General features: G+C 37.1%; 1 protein-coding gene across 1 annotated transcript in view; it reads right to left on the bottom strand.

Moving 5' to 3' along the window:
• Positions 1-6,229, bottom strand: part of PTPRD (protein tyrosine phosphatase, receptor type D) — a 956,762-nt gene extending 950,533 nt beyond the window's left edge. The window contains exon 1 of the mRNA XM_025197516.1: positions 6,185-6,229. The gene's annotated coding sequence lies outside the window, so the exon portion shown is untranslated. The remainder of the gene's footprint in view (positions 1-6,184) is intronic.
• Positions 6,230-6,443: the final 214 nt, after the last annotated feature.

Below are 6,443 nucleotides of genomic sequence, written 5' to 3'. Positions count from 1 at the left end.
AAGAGTGCCTTAAAAGGAAGGTGTATTATCTAAAATAGAAGGGGTATTACCTAGATAATGAAAATAGAAGGAATCAGGATGCATTTTAGAGATCTTTAAAAATTAAGGAGTTAAGAGTAAATGCTCATAGAGAACACAGACATGTACTTTCCAGCAGACATTAAACTGATGATCCTGCTGAGGGAAAAGCATTCACTGACTGGCACTAGAAACTTCCATATCATTAAGCACTGAAATGAGTTTGTGCTTGTAAACTATTAATATATTTCCTCTCTTTCCCTCCCCAACTTCCAGGAATTTGGGATTGAGGTGTTTCTTAAGTATGAATTTTCCTCGGTATAGTATGTACATATGCAATTACATTCTTCCTACCTACAATTTTTTCCATTTTCCCATCTTTAAACTGTTGGCAGCATTGCTCTATACCATGAAATAATTGGTTCATTTCCCGCTAGAAGTAGCTGCATTTTTGCTGCAAGTCAAGCCAACCCTATTCCTGGTTTCTTTCTCATTTTACCATGCTGGTAAAGTGCTTTTGGGATTCTTCATGACTCATGAAATATTATTTATTTCTAATTTGGTTTAAGGTTCTCACCAGCAGCTAAATACATGAAAGAAGATGAAGGCCAGGGTTTTTTTGTAACTGACTGGAAACTTTGGGTATTTAAATGGAAGCATCCTAAGGAGGCCTGGTTTTGTTACGGTGCAGAACTGTCCATATCTGTAATGACACCACTTATGAGATGCCTCAAGTACCCCAAATCACTCAAGGCTTTTGAAAACCTTGTCTCCATTTCTCAAATTAGAAGTTCCTCCTTGTAGTCATATCCTTATGACTGTCGGAAGCCTTACTAACTTCCAAGGAGCTACAAGGACCGATTGGAGATGTGTATCATTTGCTTTCTCTGAATCCTGTTGGTTTCTGGCTTTGGTAAGGGCTGAATGCAACCGTTATTCCATGATGCACAATCCAGTCTTAACGGAAAAAACCCAAACCAAACTCTAAAACCATGCAATGAATTGAATTTACTAAATTTATTGGGTGAAACAACTTAATGAAAAAATATAATACTAATTAAATTATTAAAATCTAGATTGCAAGTAGTAATTAAAAAGATAGTTGCTATGCAACCAAAAGGATTTCTATGTACAGTGTGCAAAAATATATTTGTTAAGTATGTTGGTATTTTGCCTTGACCTTTTTCAGTCATACACCTGCCCAAACTGTCTGCAAATGTATTTCTGAGAATGATAACATTAAAGGCACTTGCTGTATAAAAAAGGGAAACCAGCTATTTGATTGGGGGTAATGATTTTTATTATATTCAAAAGGTTAGGCATAAGAAGTTCATGTGCTCAAAATAAAAAATGTAATTTATAAGGTAATGCTTCATCATTATAAAAGATTCATTCCCATCACATGGGCCTGATCATTTAAGTCCTCTGAACATGGTTCTCATGAGCTAAATATGGTGAGTTTTAAGAACTTTAAAAAGTGGATCACTTAAGTGTTACAAGTCTATGTGCTGTATGTTCAAAAAGGGCTGGGAACTAGTTAAGCTAACTCAGGATTTTTAGTAGGCATCTTTAAGTTGCTATTGACACTGAGATGAGGGCTGTATTAAATGGTACCAGCTGGCTATGGTCCCTTGGGCATCATAACTAGTTTGGGGATTGCTGAAATACTTTACAGAAGTGCTTAAGAACTTTCCACCACAATGCTGAGAAAATAAGAATTTTCAATACACATATATCTACATGGTGTAATGTATGATGAGAAACTAAGTTTAATTCCTACTTTAGAAATGAAGTGCAAAAATTGCATTTATTCCACAGGATGTAATTAATTGGTATTACAGATATCTTACACATCAAGCTTTTCAGTGCTCAGGCCATATGTTTTATATACCTTACCGCAATGTAGTTTAATGGATTCATTATTATTTACTTAAAATAAGCAGCATCAGAGTGTATTAGGCAGCAAGTTGATTTTGGCTTATTATAAAGGATGTTGAGTGTGGAGAAATGAAAGAGAGAGAGAGAGAGAGAGAGAAAGCACCTTCTGTAGTTCACCAGAAGGACTGTTGGTAGAGGGTAAAATAAGTCAGCATTAAACAATGGAAGCCTGCAATACACAGACTTCTCTGCATCTGCATTATTCCTTATAAGTAGTTTGTTGTCATACTTTTCTTCATGGAGGCTTTGGTAACCTGAGCACTGTGGTTTCATTTTGTGAGCTAATAAATCTACCTTAATAAACTCTTCCCTCCAGGACTGGAAACATATGTCATTTCTTCTGACTGATTATACTGTATCACCATTTATTGTTGGCCACAATGTTTGTGGCTCAGGTTTTTTTGTTTGTTTGTTTTGTTTTTTTCTTTTAATGTTCTATGTATTTAGGTGACTGCAAAATGGGCACATGCTTCTGTATTTCCTTGCATTCCACACAGAACTGAATCAGACATATACCTTGTTTAGGGAAGGCAGAATCAATTTTAAAAGTTTTTTTTTTCTGATTTATGGCTGCATAGATCATGAATGGATCCTATTTTTTTAGCTCAATCACCTTCCCTTTCTTGATTAGGCAAAAGCTACAATGTTAACCCTTTTACAGATGGATTGTCATCACCTCCTGGCTGCTCAGCCAAAAGCTGGAACTCTAGGTACTGCTGAAGACAGGCTTATGGGCAGATCTAAGACTTTGAAAATAACTAAAATCAGTCTGCAGGGCTGTAAAATAAGAGAAGAGAGACCAGAAGTAGCTAACAGACAGCTAAAAAAAGATTATCTTGATTAATGGAACATCATGACCATTAAAAAGGAGACAGGACTGTTAGCACCTTTTGATTGCGGAGAGTTTAGCAAGAATCATGTGGACCATAATAACCCCTTATATTAATTGACTTCTTCAGCATTGCTTGAATAGAAATGCCACCGCTACTACAAGTGAGAAGTTGATTTTAAACTTTGGATGCAATAGAAATCAAAGGTGGGGTGTGAAGGTAGTATTGCCCACCATCCCAGATCTACCCCAGCTAAACTTTACTCCTCCTTCCTTGCAGCAGCTTGAGGGAACAGATAAAAGAAACAGTAGACACTGTACAGCATCTCCATGCTTCTATTTTGGGCACAAAATCAGCTTCCCTGCTTAGAACACACAACCCAATTTTATAAGGCTAATTTCTGGGGGAAAATATGCATGTGATATGTGAGTGAACAAAGTGTCCAGATATGCTTGTTTTCTCTCATGTGCCTGTTAAGATTCTGGATGGCTACTAGGGCCATTCTGGCAAAGATGTGGTGATTATCTTATGTTTTGATTCATATGTTAGCTAGTTGCAAAACTGATAGGGCACATATACACGAGCAGTGAGGCTATTCCGACAAACTGTAATTGCTGTGCATCACAGCAGGTTCGATTAATTGTGTCAGGAGCATGGGCGGGGGTTGTCCCCAGCGTGTTTGGCGGTGGACACAAAAGTGTACCAGAAGCAATTCCAGTCCACTTCTGGGTCTGCTGTGGAGCATGTGAGCACATGGGGGACCCCCCCCCCCTCATGCCATCCAGCTTGGCAACTGTTGCCTCCTGGATCTGGGGGGCACCTGGGGGTCCCCCTGTGGCTGATTACCAAGCCAAGAGGGCTGTGGGGGGCCCCCCAGGTGCTTGGTGGCAAACCCGTAAGTGGATCAGAAGTACTTCTGGTCCACTTCCGGTCCACTGCCAAGTACATACCACCCCTCCCCCCCTCCCGCATTCCTTTGGGATGCTCCATCTGCCTCACCATCACAGTGTTCATGAGCCATGCCTGGTACCTCAAGGTATGTAGAAAAAACATTTAAAGCTGTGTCTATGGCTGAATCACTGATTCTCCAAATCAGCTTTGAATCTTCAGATTTGGATTTGGCTGAATAGAATTGAGACAGTGATCCAAATCAATGAGTCGAATCACTGTCCTCTGATTCAGGGTGAATCTGAATCTGAATTGAATATGGCCAGTTTCACAAACCCCTAATAAATACTCCTTGAAGACCTCTCAAAACCAAGAATGGCTAAAGGTTCTGAATGCATAAACAATTCTTTACCAATTATTAGGTGATATAAAACATGGTAACAGTTCTTGTAATTAAGTGTGAGACTTCATGATTGTCCAAAATGTTTGTCAGAAGTTACATTTGAAAGGATACATGACAAAGGGATACATGTTAGTATAGTTCTCTTTCATTATGCTAACAACAGGACCTCTATCCATTAAAAATACTAGTGTTAACTTTGTGTACATTTCCCATATGATGAGAAGGCACAAAAAGACCAATAAACTCAGAATATTCTAAGCCAGTTACAACACTAAACTTCTAGAGTGAATAGTATGAGGAATCAGGATTCAGAATTATATTACCATTAATCAAAGGTACTAACTTTGATTAATGGTATTGCTATGAGATTTCTTACCTTTCTCCTTCACTTACAGAATCTTTGTTCCTTTCTTTCTCTCCTTAAGCTTTCAAAACCTTATTTTACATATTCACTACTGAACAACATCATGTTCCAGCTGACTGAAGTCTCAGATTTCTACTGCAGATGGACTTTGGATCCAGCCCATGTTTAACAACTGGAAAAACCTCCAACTCAGTATAAATGACAGAATAAATATTGTAATATATCAACTTACAAAAAAAAAAAACAACTTAAAATCTTGATATTGTCTATTCCCTATGAAAATGTTGTCCAGTTAAACAATTGGTATTAGTCATTTCTTTCAGATTCACCCCAGCAAGAAGGAGGCAATACCAACTATATAGCTAGATAACTGGGCAGCTTTAATTACAGGTGACTACTGCTAGACACAGATCTATCAGAATTAAGGATGACCATGGGCATATGCATTTAAGTGTGACTAAATGTAATGCGCATTAAATTATTGCACATTAAGCAATTTTTGGCAGGTGTCTACACATGCAGGAACTTGGCACTAAAGTAAGTGCCAAGTCCCTGAAGTCCTGCCATGTGCCCCTAGTGGCTGGGCAGACCTGGCACTAAAGTTAGTGCCAGGTCGCATCTACACATGCTTAAATATGCTTTGATACCTATATTTGCAGGTATCAAATTTAGGCATGATTAGTCTAATTTCACCATTTTTAGTGCTCATTAAGGGTGTGCATGTGTAGATATGTGCCCTTAAAGCATATTAAATTAGGCTAATGTACTTTAATGCATCTCATGTAGATGTATCCCATGAGTATTTCATATTCTCCTGTTGCATAAAAATGCACTGATAGGGGACAGTGAAGAAAATAGTAATATAAATATTTATACACTCTGTTAGTATAGTTAATTGTACTACTTTTAATTTACAAAGAAATATAAGAAGCTGCAACTACATGTGCAATTAAAGCAAGTAAACCATACATATTTTACTTCCCTTGGTTTAGTAGAGATTACTGTATAAAATGGAAAATTGGTAAAATATTTCTAAACATCAAACAAGTTGCTGTGAGGACTACTAAAATAAAATTTGTGGAACAATTTGAGTTCTTTGAAAGACAAGAAAAATAACATATATTAGCATTATTATTAGACATAGCAAGATAAAATAAAATTAGTGCCTTGTATTAACAATAGCACCTTTCCTCCAAGCACCTCAAAGCAGTTCATAAGTAGTAAGTTTACTAATCCATGTTACATCAGTGGGAGGTAGTGTTGTTGTTTTGATTATCAAGGCACAAAGCAGGGTAAGGACCAACTTTTTTTACGCACTCTAACAATTTAATCCATTTATTTCCTTGTCCTAAATTGTATATACATATGGCCTTATAGTCTATTGTTTTTAGAACCTGACGTTCTTGGTGAGCACTACTGGAAATTCAAGACTACAGAGTATGAAGATGATCAACCAAAGGTGAGATTTCAAAAAATATATAAATAAATAAATAAAAGCCACCTTAGAAAGCCTTTCCCAGTGGCAGGGCTGAGGTAAACATATGACATTCTTAATTTCTAAACTGCTTGCCCTGAAAAATGAATACACAGGCAAAGGATCAAAAGTCCCTTTCCATTTTCTGGTAAATTATTCACATTTTCATTCAAAAACATTGCACAATTTTCAGATCCCTGGTAAGACCATGTTTTTTAAAGTTTCTTTGATAGTGACTTCTGTTAATCTTGGAATAAATTGTATTTTACCTTAGCCTTGTGAAGCGGAGCTCCTGTTTCGAGTGAGCAAGAGAAAGAGAGAGAGAGGTTTCAGTACAAGTGGCATAACAAAGTAGAAATCCAGGTTCATAAGTAGTTCACAAGAAGAAAAGAACATTGGACAAAAAGTCAACCTGTAACAAGTGAGGGTGGAGATAAACTTCAAAATAAATAATGCAAATGTTGCAAAACCTAACAATTTAAGGACTCTGGAACAAAATCTGAAGGCAAGAGCATTTCCTTTGGTTGC

Source organism: Alligator sinensis, unplaced genomic scaffold (assembly GCF_000455745.1).
Source record: "Alligator sinensis unplaced genomic scaffold, ASM45574v1 scaffold392_1, whole genome shotgun sequence".
Classification (NCBI taxonomy): domain Eukaryota; kingdom Metazoa; phylum Chordata; order Crocodylia; family Alligatoridae; genus Alligator; species Alligator sinensis.
The sequence above is the reverse complement of the archived record's forward strand: the minus strand, read 5'-3'. Positions and strand labels throughout refer to the sequence as shown.